The sequence below is a fragment of the Vanellus vanellus genome, assembly GCF_965231255.1.
Source record: "Vanellus vanellus genome assembly, chromosome: 4".
In the NCBI taxonomy this organism is placed as follows: Eukaryota; Metazoa; Chordata; class Aves; order Charadriiformes; family Charadriidae; genus Vanellus; species Vanellus vanellus.
In genome coordinates, this window is record NC_138909.1 from 9059781 (window position 1) to 9073223 (window position 13443).

Genomic DNA, 13443 nt, shown 5'->3' on the forward strand with positions numbered 1-13443 from the left:
TGATGCAAAGGATAAGGCCACTTCTGCATTATTTCTATGACGCATTCCACAAGTTTTATGTGACCATTTTTTTCTGTGTAGCTTTATTAACTGAGATCAGCGTATGGCCTTCCCTACAGAAATAATTCCTGGGAGTGGAAGAAGAAAAGATTCAACTGTCGTTGCATTAACTGCTATGTATTAGGTGCTCGGACTATAACAACTCAGTGACATTTGCCTTAGGAGTACAATATAACAAGCATGCTAGAAGCAGTGGTCAGAAGAAAACCCTAACCATTCTGCCAGGTAAGCAAGGACTGGCTCACCTGGCAGGAGAAGGAACTTATCTGTGTAATACCATGAAAAGAAATCTGGATTTACAGTTCTCTTGCTAGCCAAGAGATTTGGAATGGAGAAAACAAGTAAGCTAACTGAGAAGTGAGGAAAAGCTAACGGTTGGTGGGCTTTTTGTTTCCGAGAAGCAGCTCAATGTAGAATAGGGATAATTGTATACTTCTTAGTGGACTTTGATCTTAGTCTTGGACACCTTTTAGACTATTGAGAGAATCGGGTAGCTATGTATGTGGGTGTAAGACGTTTTTAAAAGCTAAATCTACAAACTGCTTGTGCTTCCTAAAATGGAGATTTGCAAGTATTAAGTTGCACACAGAGTTAAGGATCGGTTTGCTTCAGTAGCCATGTGCCTCCTGAAGAAATGAGCTGAAAATTGGAGTGTCCTGAAGCGCAGATGTAGAAAAGAGCCTGTTTTGAGGAGAGTTAGTATTGGTTGATTCAGAACAGCAGTTGGACTAGGAAGCCTCATGAAAGAGAGCTAGCGAGTGCTCTGGAAATGTACCAAAGATGCCAAAGAAAGAGAGAATATTTAAGCCTGTTCAATCCAAGCAAGCCTAGACACATGAAGACTAAATATGGAGGGCTGAAACCCAACAGCTTGATGAATGTCTAGACAGCTGTTTTCAGACTGTGACGTGTTTATAAAGCTGAGCTGGCCGGAGAAGCCCAAATCTCACTCAGTGACAGGATACTCGCCCACTGTGAAAACCAGCAAGGCTTCCTGGCACAAAAATTGCTTCAGAAAGAGGGTGCTCTTGCTCAACTAACCATGCTGCATTTAGTAACCAGGGGACCACCAGTGTGATGCTTTTGCGTGGCCAACAGAGTCCAAGCGACTCCTGTCTCTCGTTGCTGTTGCAGCTGTTGGGAGGAACAGCTGCCAGGACTGGAAACAACATAAAGAATACCCATGAGGAACAGGAGAAGAGGAAATAAGAAGCATTAAAATTAAAGAAAAGACACAAGACAGGTTCTCCTCAATTAATGCAAGAATTTCAATGAGGAAACTTTATATTGACTGAAGCAGAGTAACCTTTGAGGGAACATATAATTTGTGTTTTGGCAGCCAGATCTAGCCTGTGATTTCTGGTGAAGAGATACTTTGAAAAGTGCTATTTACTTTGACCATGTAGGTTATAAATACATTAGTAAAATGCTGTTATGCTTTAGTTACCTATTTGTAGGAAGAGATGGCTCATCAGATTTTGGGTTCAAGCTAGTGCATTTTCCAGGAAAATTTGTATAGCCAGCTCCTGCTTTGAAGTAAGAAACCAAATTGCAGATTGTTTTCTTAGACAGTTGGAGCTTGGTATATCTAACGAGCAATTTTGTCCTGAAAATGTTAATGCTGTGGTCTGTATCAATGAAATTCTTTAGTCAATGTACTGGTTTTGCTGTTTATCAGAGGACTTCTTGTTCATTCAAGAAATACTTAGTGTAATCATGGCAAAGATTTGGATGTTAAAGTAAAACCACTACAAGGATCTGGAGGACCTGGAGTGAAAGACTTCAAATGTTCTGCTGTTCTGGTCATCAACTTCTGTTCTGTTTTCCTTTTAGTTGCATAGAATTTGTTTGAGTCATTTGACCTTTAATTCAAAGTATGAAGACTGGTATCAACAAGTATGGAAGAAGTGCTTTGACCTTGTATCATGGGGCAAATTTAACATTTCACAGAGTATTCCAAGAAGACTCTAAAAATGATCTCCCAAAACTGGGGTATAAAAGATGGGGAGAGGCATTAACCCTCAATTTTATGTCTTTTTCCTTTCAGAACTGCTACTGTAATACTAGAACAGAAGAATTAGTCATTCCTAAGTCTGGCACCTAAAACAATGAAGAATAAGGTTGCCTCTCCCTATGAAATGTAGCAATCAGCAGTTCTTACACAGATGAAACAAGGGAAATGTGTCAGGAAATGAGGACGTTCCAAGCTCTGGATCATGCATTCTGCACATCCACTAAGGGACACTTCGTGGTTTATCATTTACCACAAAATAGCTGTGGAATTGTGTGGAATTGCCCTTTATGTATGTTCCCTTCTGGTTAGTTTTTTTTGTGTGTGGCTTTTGTTGTTGTTGTTTGGTTTGGTTGTTTGGTTTTTTTTTTTTTCTGTGTTTTTTTTTTTTTTATACAAGAGAGGAAGAAATGATGCTCAAATGTCCTGTACTCTTACAGTACAGGAAAAATGAATGCCATTATCTTTTTTTTTTTCCAAATCCAAATAGAGCTCCACAAATATCAGAAATTATTTTGGATTGTCAGGAAAAATCTGTACTTTCTAAATTAACAAAAACAGGTATACATTTTAGATCAACTGGCTGTGGTGGTATTTTATGTATAAGTTCTGTTGTCAGTGTGACCAAAAATATATATGTACACACAATGGCGATAACATGGTACAAGGACTGAACATGTGTTGAGGAATAATATCAAAAGAGGAACTTCCTCCTAAACATTTAAATCGAAATCATCAGTACATTGCTTTCTTTTTAGAAAAAGTAAATTGTTAATTGCCTGGGGCACATAAGCACCCAGTCTGAGAAAATCTTATGAAGCTGTCTAATTTTAAGTAATAGTCCAATTGATGCCTCTGGACGTAAATGTGTGTAAAACAGTGTTTGTGGAGGTACTGAGTCTGCCTGGCAGGCAGTTCAGTTTCTTCATAGCAGCCTGTATGGTATTGAACATACTGGACAAAAATTGTTTTGCTGTTGTTTTTGCTTTGTTTTCAAGCAAAATAACATTTTTTTTAACCACTTGAGATCTGAGCATTGATTTTTCTTTTGCATTATTTTATACAAGGAAAGAGGAAAATTAATTAGCAGAACAGCTTTATCCCAAAAGTTATTAACTATGAGCTTACAATTGCGTCTAACAACACTTTATATAAAAAGAACAAATAAGTAAATATTATAGTCATTGGTGTTAATCTGATATATTAAAAAAGTTAAACTATTTAAATGTTAGTTTCTATAAATCATACTTTTCTAGAAGACTCTGCATATGAAGTTCAGAATGAATTTGCAGAAACCTACGTGCTTTATCGCTATCTGTGGGCTTCTTCTGGTCTTATCATAATAAAAAGCTGCACTGGGTTGTTCTGATTGTGATCTGAAGATTCCCCAAAGTTTGGGTTGCTTGTTCACTCATGAACATGTTTGTGAAGTTCTTCTCTTGGACTTATCGCACTAATCTCAATGGAATAGAAGTCTCTCTTGATTTCCGCTGTGCGAGTAAGATCACAGCTTTAATCCTTTTATGATCCTCTTTGCCACTAAAAGAAAAAGGAAATTGGGAGGACTTCTCTGAATGGAAAAGAAGCAAATTGCTGCTGACGTAGTCATTGGTTGCCCTGGGAGTACTCGCTGCATCCTTCAGTTTCATTTGCTTAATATATGTAATTAATTAAGCAACTACAAAGTGATAGAAATGTATTTGTGGATTCAGTCTCTGTAAATTAGCGATAAACAATTTGATACTGCAGGATGTTAGTGCTTTCTCTGTGGGACTAATGATCTCTAATGCCTCAGCAGTCGTTCGTGGAGCTCATCATGTTTACCTATTAAAATGAAGTCATTACATTTTGCTGTAGAAATCTTAGAATGCTTTGGGTACTACCTGTATTTGGCTGTGGATTTCTGATCATGAATAGCACCTGAATGTTTAGCTGAATCCTGGTGGACAGGACACTGTGTCATGGGTAGATACTCTTTTAGCTTCAAGATGATGGTTGTAGAGATATGGAGGATTCAGCTGAAGCATCAGCAGTCAATTCAGCGGTGCAGGGCATTATACAACCTGAAATTTACAGCAACTATATGAGACAATTTTTGAAGTGTGACATAATTTATAGGAGACAAGGGATTAAGGTGTCCTCTTCAGAACTTGACTTACAAACATTTGGGTATGCACGCTTCTGTGTAATGTCATTGGACAACATAATGCTACTCACGAGGACCAGTGAGTTCAGGGTTAAAATAAGTACCTTCAACAAAGGTAAAGAGTCTCTTAAAGGGTGGAGATCATTTAAAACGCTTGGGCTGAATAGCTAGAACTTTTCTAGGGACAGCCTTAGTGCACGCAGCTGCTAACTACATATGCACCTACTGAGTCTGTATGCACAAATGATAAATTTTTGTATATGAAAACCTGTAGAACAAAATTTGGAAGCTAAACTGAAAGAATTTTCAAAATTAGGCTCAAGACCAAGCTTTCCTACTTTCCTATACAGCGTTCTTGCTGTTTTTCTTCCCTCAAACTATTTAAAGGAAACTGATAATTTAGCTGGAGTTCAGGCACATGGTTATTAGTGTCATCTGTACCCAAGAGATAACAGTGACGTAACCTTACTGCAATGAAAAAAAATCGCAACTTAACTTGTTTCTTGCAAAAGTGTTTTTTCTTGAGGAAATTCATGCGGTTTGTTGTCACTGTCAACCACTGTAACACACTTGAGAACTTCATCTCTTAGAAAATGTTTTATTTGTTTATTTTTGCAAGCTGTGGCCTACATATATAGGAGCTTTTCCTGTATGTGGAACAAAAGGATATCTCAATAGGGGAGTGTGAGCTGAATGTACCGGTATTATTAATAGAGGTTAAAAATACAAAAAAGTTAAGATATTTTAGTTGGTGTCCTATGTCTGTAGCACATCCAGCCAAAGTCTTATGCAAGTCTCAGACCTAAAATATTAGTGTTGTTTTAAAAAAATGAGTCAAGCATTAAGAGTTTTTTCCTGCAGTTTTTAAAAAGCAGTATAGTCAGAACAAAGTTAGTAAGTACAAAGATATGAGATATAATGATTTAGCCCAAAACTTGGGCAGAGATGTGTGTTCTCCATCTCTTTTATTAAAGTTGAGGCATTGTGCAACACAGCACATGCGAGTCATGAAGTGGGATGAGAACCAGCAGGCCCTTTGGCCCTCCAGCAGTGTTGCGAAATTCAGCTTGGAGAAAGTGTAAGCGTCTGACCAATAGGTAGCCCTAGACCATCGCATCTGGCTTCACTGGGCTGAGACCGAAGCCGTGACCTTGTTATGCAAACTGAAGCAGTTCGGATCATGCCAAAAAAATAAGAGCTGCGAACTTCAAGGAATGTTGCAATCATGCAGGGAGGTACTAAGTAAGTTTAGACTATTCCAGAGCCGGATAAATGAGCAAGAATTTGCTGAACTACATTTTTAGCCTTGGACATCAAAGCCCTTTGAACCTGGTCTCGGTAACCTAACGCATTTTTGGTTTTACTTGTGCTTAATGCTCTCAGACTTGGCCTAAATTTTCACAGGGTTAAATGTGTCTATTCTTGTGCTATGACGTGTAAACAGGATTAGTGTAGCAAACACCTTGCTAAGTATGATTCCATTTGGTGCATATGCTGGAAATGACATATAGCTTTTAAACCCTCCGTCAACTAATTCCTCATTTGATGTTCAGGATGAGATGGTGGTCTTCAATGAGAGTGCAGCGCATTGTGTTTGATAAATCAGTTTATTAAAAAAATGTCATACAGTTTGAATGGCAATGGCGATATAGAATTCTCTGTAATTATAAAACATAGGCCCAGGAAAAATCCTAGCTCCACGGAAGTTAGTGGCATAAACACTCATTCCCAGTGAAAAGAGAATTTCAGCTCATGCTTTCGGTTTCAGTGGTTGCTTACAAACCATAGGTACATGGATGGAATTTTTAAAATAAGACAAGTATCAGTGTCTTCTTCCTTTAGGTGGGCTTGGAGATCTCCTGACTTTGAGCTATTTGCGAAAACAAAGCATGCATGTGTGTATGTAGCAGAAAAGGATTTTGTGGGTATATTGTAGCTTGATTTTCTGGACTGCTATTGTTTCATGGGAAAATATAGAATTCAGGGTATTAGCGTACCTTTGGTGACTTTAAAAGCATTTAAAACATTTAACTAGCTGATGTTAATTGTATTCTAAAGGGTAACCAGCTTTCTCGGTTAATGGGGCTCCCTCGCTGGGGACAGTATATGACAGATACACATTTTCAATACTTATTCATTCCGTTCAAATGAAATGACAAGGCTTACACAATTGGTGATCTTGGTCTCTCACTATGTTGTCTGAGGTTTGGGATCTTTTTGCTGTCACCGATTTCCTTCGCTGAAATCGAACTCCTGCAAACGAGCTAACTAGGATGTCTGAGGCGTGTGTCAGGTACTACTACTCAGTGCACAATGCTTGCAGCGTTTTATTAAGGCAGTCATGAAAGATGCTTGATTTCCTTAAAAAGGAGGGGGACCCCAAAGAATCCACAGGAGCAGCTCTTTGAAAAGCATGGAATAAAGATCAACGTGTAAAGGTAGAACCAAATCATTGCTCTAGGCTCCAGCACCAGCATGTTGGGAGAGGAAAAATCCCTTTGCTCCCTCTGTGCATCTGTGCAGCCTATCAGTCAATATGTGCTTTATTACAGATGTTATTGATCCAAAGCACTACACCAGAGTGCCAGTACACGTTGTACTCTGGCATGGGACTGTCTGCTACGGGGCTGGCACTCTTTCAGGCTTTCCTGAACTTATCTTCCGTAATTTTTTTTTTCCCTTTGTGTGCTGTGGCTGAAGACTCTCCCTGGCTCCCTTAAGCAGTTTGGGCCCTTTTCCAGAAGAGATCTGAGACACTGTGGGCTCACCTTTAGCTTTGGCCGAGGGCAGAGATGCTGCTATGGTTGGCTGAATATTTGAGAAGCCGAGTAGGCTGGAACTGCGGTTTTGGCAGTTACGTAGGGATACGTGTGCTCGCAGCAGGATGTGCCCATTCCTCCTTTAGATACCAGATTACAGCTTGTCGACACGTTTACTTTGCCCCAGTACTCACACTTCCATGCGAAGAAAGTAACCTGCCTCAGATTGTCAAAGAAACATAAATGCGCGATGCTTTAAAAGCATGTACGGGATAAAAGAGAGAGAGAGATTCTGTTCTGACTTGTGCAATTTGAGGAGCAAACATAGATGTTTACCCTGTGCCAAAATCTGCCCACATAAGCAGATCAGACTCTTTTTTTTTTTTTTTTTTAAATGTTGTTCTGGAAGGTCAGAGACTATTTTGTTTGCTGCAGGTTTTTTTGCTTAGTGAAGCAAAGTTCACAAGAGCCACAGTAATGATTTGATTTCCAAGTTTTCTTCATTCTTCACTGTGTGCTTAGTTAAATATATCTGTGGCAGTCTGGGCTTTGAGTAGCAGCAAAGAAGCTGTAACTTCTAAATAAGCAATAAACTCCTTTGTCCATTTAAAAAAATGCAGTAACTTCAGAATTACTGTTATAAATGGTATGAAATGACTCGAGGGCTGTTTAGATCCTGAGTGCTTGCATTATGTGCATAGAAAATTTACTGTGCAGCTGTTTGAGGTTCTGCCTCTGAACATCTTCATGTGCAAAGACTCTGCTACCTCCTGTAACTCTCATTGCTCTCCTAGAGTCTGAAACAGAAATTCGGGGTTAGACACATCCAGTGTGCAAATGCAGTGTTAAGGATAGTTGACCTTTTGTATTGTGTATGTTTCAAACAGCACTGAAGGATTACGCTATTGTAGTATGTTAGGGCTGAATCATGAGATTGAGCCTCTTCGCTTTCCCAGGGGCAGTTTTCATTTGTATCTCTTTCCCATTATGTCTCAATGTCTTATTTGTAAAACAGATTATAATTCTCTACCTGATAAAGGGCACTGTGGCTTTTTCTTATGTTTGTGAATTTTTTAGTGGGTGTGTATTTCTGATAAGCTCTTAGCAAAGCGGAAGCATAACAGTGTGGGCTGCATTGTTTTCGCTATGTGTTAATGCCAGCCAGATACAGAGACAGTCAGCTAGAGCTGCTGCAAGGTTACATGGCCCAGTGATATATGGGATAAACTGCCCAGTTTACCCCAATACCCCCCGCCCTTTTCTTGAGGCGAGAGAGGGAGGGAGGGAGGGAGGGAGGGAGGTTAGAGAAGGACTCGACCTCCCCTATGGTGTAAAGGTTCTTTTGTCCTGGATATTCTGAGCCTCTTGTTCAGAGTCCTGTTTGGTAGTGTTGAACCTCTGAATATATAGAATAGAGAACTGGAAGTACACGAGGCAGCTTTTATTACATTTATGTTGATTAAAACTTTCTAAACTGTTTTTTGTGCTTTCTTATGCAGTGAAACTTGTAGAAAAGCTCAGCAATCAATATTGCCACAAGAAAGTGACATTTATTTTTCTCAATCATTTTTCCTATGTTTTAGACACTGAATAACTTAATTTCTAAAACACGTAATTGGTAAAGTAAAACAGCTGAAGTAAACAACAGTTGCCTATTTGTTTGACTAGCATTTTCTTTATTTAGAATGGATGGGTTCTTTACATCCTTGTCACCTTACATCTGTGTACTATTGAGCTAAAGTTACTAATATTTGAAGTAGGTTTCAGGACAATTGCATCTGAAATCAGTGGACCTGTAGCTATTCAGAGAGAAAATTTGCCCTTTGTCAAAATGATGATTGACACGTTGCCTAAGGGGGTTTACAAGCATGGAAACTGATAAACTGGTAAACTGAGGAGAGGGAGCTGTACCTATTGAGGATACACAGAGTATCTCCTCTGCATTGTAACTTATGTCTAATTGTCCTGGGTCTGTTTTCTGCCGTGGAGGGTGTATGATCTCTTGGCCTTTGTGGCAGACCTCAGTTTCATGGTCTGGAACCAGCTTTAAATTCAATGAATTGTGAGTCATCACATTTGGAAGAGACTGTTCCAGGAGAGACCACAAATAGAAGCAACTCTGGGGCAATTCTATGAAGTGCTCAGTGGAACCCAAAAGGGCCACATGGGAAGAAGTTACTTCCAAGGTTTCTGCTCCTTCCAGAAATATTTCCACAAGCTGCTCAGAGCAATTTCAACAGCTGATCTTCTTTTCATTTAATCTTTTTCTAACTCCAAAGGATCCAGAGTTGAAGTTGCCTTTTTTTTTTTTTTTAATTCATTTTGGCACTAGGTTGTTACTGAAAAAAAGAAATTGATTTTTGTTGTACTTCCCCAATAAACTGGTACTACCACTGCACTTTTAGCAACCAGTTATCAGGATACGCTCTGCAATCAGAAAATCTGTAATCAGATTCTTTTGAACTCTTCTACGAGTCTCGTCACAGCACCTTTCTTTCACTACATAATTTCTCCCTGCACAAACACAACTTAATATTGAAGTTCATTTAGATTAGCCACTGTAATGTTGCTTGATGAGCTGCCAGATAGGCACGTGTATATACTTCAACTGAGATTTGATCTGTGGCTGCTGAACTCTCACTTGCCTGAGGTTTTCACAATCCATTCTTCCTGTACTTAGGGCATTACCTTGGCTGCTAATTACTTCTCTCATCATGTACAAAATTATGTTGTTTACCTTAAAGGTGATGCATCAGCTTCAGCCCGCTTAACCTGCAGTTCTGCAAGTTAACTGCCTGCTTCTAGTTGTTCCCTTGAGGTTCTTGTTCTACTGGTTTCCTGTCAGCTTCCGCTTTTCAATGAGAATAATTTGGAAATGCCTGATTTCAGTAGCTGTACTTTTAGATTTTGGAATTTAGTACATTTTGCCTATTGGGCATACCTGTTCCCACTTCACTTTCAGGTGAATATACAATGTCAGCGGTTGCATATCTGTGCAATGATTGGGTTTGACTTGCAAAAACAGTTTAAGATACCTATGTGCAAAATGTCATGGAGGTATACTTTGTACTGTGTTATGTGCTACAGAGCAGGCCAAAGGAGAGGATATAGTTTAATCATTAGAAACCTTGGACTGAGAGGCATGACTTTAGGTTTCTATTCTTGGTTTTAATGCTGACTTAACATGTGACTTGTGCAAGTGATTTAACCTTTGTATGCCCCTGCCTACCCACACATAAAATGAATATTATAATCTCTACTTCTCAAGTTTTGTCGTTAGAAAGACTACACTAGTCTCTCTGTTGCAAGCACCCTGTTTGATAGCATGTTGAAGTTTAGCTCTAAAGCTTCATTTTCATCCCTCTCCATCCTCATCCCTTAAGGGCGCAGCTTCTACTTACTGGGGTACTGGCTCATACACCCAGCTAGTGACTCTCACAACTACCCTTCAGTAAAACAGAGGAACTATAAATCAGAAGAATGAGGCTTGTGCACACAGGAGAAAGCACATCTTTCGAGTACGGCCTGTCAATCTGCAAATCCCTCCCACAAGCAATCCTAGTAGCTGTAAACCTCAGCTGCAGAGCAAAAGAAAATAACGTATTACCTGAGCTTAGCCTTCTTGACCTCCCTAATCCAGACACACCAAAATTCAGTGCTTGTAGATGAGAAGGGAGAAAAAGTCAGAGCACCAATTAATCCTTTTAGGCATCATTTTGCATAGCAGTCAGGTGTCATGTTGCCATAAACGATGTATTTGGATTAGACAGAACTGTGACAACTGTGTTCCTCTATGGTCCATACGTAAGCCGTGTGAGCAAGTTTTATTTCTGCAGGAGTTAAAAATATTGCACTTACGCAATTTGTAAGTGGTATAGATTTACATATGCATGAGTCAATATCTTTTTTTTTTTTTTCTTTGTTCATGTGAGCAGACCAACTAGAGACAAAATGGACCTCCACAGGATTTGACCCAACTGTGCATCTGTCTTATCTCTCTGCAATACATACATCTCTCACAGGAGATGTGAAAGCACTCTGGAAGTTCTTAGTCTTGAAGATTAAGTGCCAGCTAAAACCTTGACAGTTGTGGTTTGGATCTGTACTGTGTTCTTCCCCTCAAGTTTCTAATCCTCAAAATAAAGAAGGAGAAAATGGAAGCAGAAGTTTTTAAAAACTGGAGCCAAAAGAGCAAAAGAACAGCTTTGAGTTCTAAGTGATGCTCGGGCTAAGTTTAACAGTGGGGAGAAACTCAACTTCATCATTTCCGCCTTCACGTGTGGAGATTCTGCAACGATTAGTGGAAAAGATTCCAAGTGTAAAAGGAGTACCACCAAATTAAGAAAGAAAGAAAGAAGTAAGTAAAAATATTTTATCGGACACCGCTGTAGCAACTTATTTCCACTAAAGGCTGGGAAAAAAGTGCTGAAAAGCCACCTATTATTTCCTTGTCTTTGTGTATCTGCTTAGAAATAACAATCAAGAGGGAGACATTAAGAAACTATATAAATTACAAAAAAAAAATAATAATTAATATGGAGTGACTATATCTGATGAAACAGTTCGGAGAAGGGAGCAGAAGTTCTGTGTTAGTACAAAGCCTAACTCCAAGCCTGATATGTATTCTCTGAGTGCTCCTGGAATGAGGGTTAAAACTGGTATAAAGATGACCGAGTGAGGCAGAGAGTCTAATGACATTATTTATTATAACAAAATGCTTGTTTTGATGAGGGAGTAAATACCTATTAGAGATGAAGGCTGGAATCCTGGCCCCATTGATGTCCACGGCAAAACTCCTACTGACTCTACCTCCAGCAGAATTTTACCCATCGCCTTGAAATTTAGCCAGTGGAGGTAGCAGAAAACTACTGAGAGGCCGTCTCTCGTGTTTTGGTTCCTATGAGAGTCAGGCTGTGGCCAGAAGTTTAATGCAGAATTCAGATTTCTCTCTTTGCCCCACGTGGCTCACTTTTACTGTCCTCCTCTGTGTCATTGCAGGCTGCCTGCCCGCTCTGGCAGGTTGAGCCAGGCACTGCGTTTGTAGAGAACTAAGTGAGGACCACTCATACAGTCCTTTCCAGTGTCTGCTGCTGGGATTCTCCGGCAGGAGTCAGAATAGTGTCTTAAGCTGCTAGTGCTGATTCTGCAGTGAACAACCCATCGCTTGATTTAGATCATTTGTAGATCCTTTTTTCCCCTGTGCTGTTTTGTATTAACGATGCCGGTGGCTTACTCTGGTATGCTCTGTTATATTCTGGCCTGTTTGCCCATAGCTATATTAGTATACAACTTCATCCCTGTAGTGCTGTAACCTTTGCTTTGTGTTTTCCATTATTTTCAAAAATTATTCTTCCAGCTACTAGCCCTTCAATTTTTCACTATTCCCTTTTAAAACGTATGAGTACGTTATTCCAGAATGGTCTCGGTGATAAACTGCACGCAGAGACAAAAGAGCATCTCTGTTCCGGTTGTGTTACCTTCCTCATGAAGACTGGACTAGTCGCTTTTACAGCGCAGAGGGCTCTCGTTTGTTGGGTTTTCTACAGTAATTTAGATAGCATTAGTCGCTACTTTCTAAAAACACAGCCCACCATTCTGCAGACATTCATGTTCTTTTCCTACGTGTATGGCCTCGCATGGCTTCCAAGAGAAATGTTTCCTAAAATACAAGATGTAACTTAAACTTGGCTGTATATGCAAAGGAAAACTAATTAAAGAAAAACAAAAATACTGCCTCAAACCCAAGGAGTTTGAGACAGTAAAGTTTCTATTATTCCTCTTCAAAAATTAGAGTGCGTTCACATTTAAAGCTTTCTCAGAAGCCAGTTCTGAACTTTCTTGGAAAGAATTCAGAAAAGTGGGGCAAACAGCATTTCCAGTGATTCTTCAGTCTTTTACAATGGACAATATTAAAAAAATAAATCATCATTCATCCAGTAGAGGTGCATACCTCTGTAAATGCCAACTGACAATAGTTTTGCTAATCTTGATTACTTTGTATGGACTTCTTAGAAATAGTCCATGAGCTCCCAAGGGGCCTGCAGACCACAGAGTGAAAAAACGGACCTAATCTCTTCCGGCGTTTCTACCGTCGCAGCGCAGTGGGCACGTGCTGTTCAGATAATACAGATCAACAAAGTCTCCCATCACCGACTCCTTTGGCAGTACTGAAAAGTAGTCCTTGGAGCAGGTTCCTGGAAGCTCAGGGGTAAGCTGACGGGTGTCCAAATGTAATTCTGGCATTAAGTGGCCTATTTCTAGGATGTGGTGTGTGGCAGGGAGGATCATGGGTGCCTGATGGCTGCACCATGAATGGAGAAAGCTAAGGGCCCCCATCCCATGGATATGAATGCCATCAGTGGAGCTACTTCTAATTAGACTGCTGATGTGTGCAGAGCTACTCTGTTAGTTATCTTTACAGGTTTGGACACCAAGGTAAGTAAGTGCGTGAGAATGCAGAGAATGTG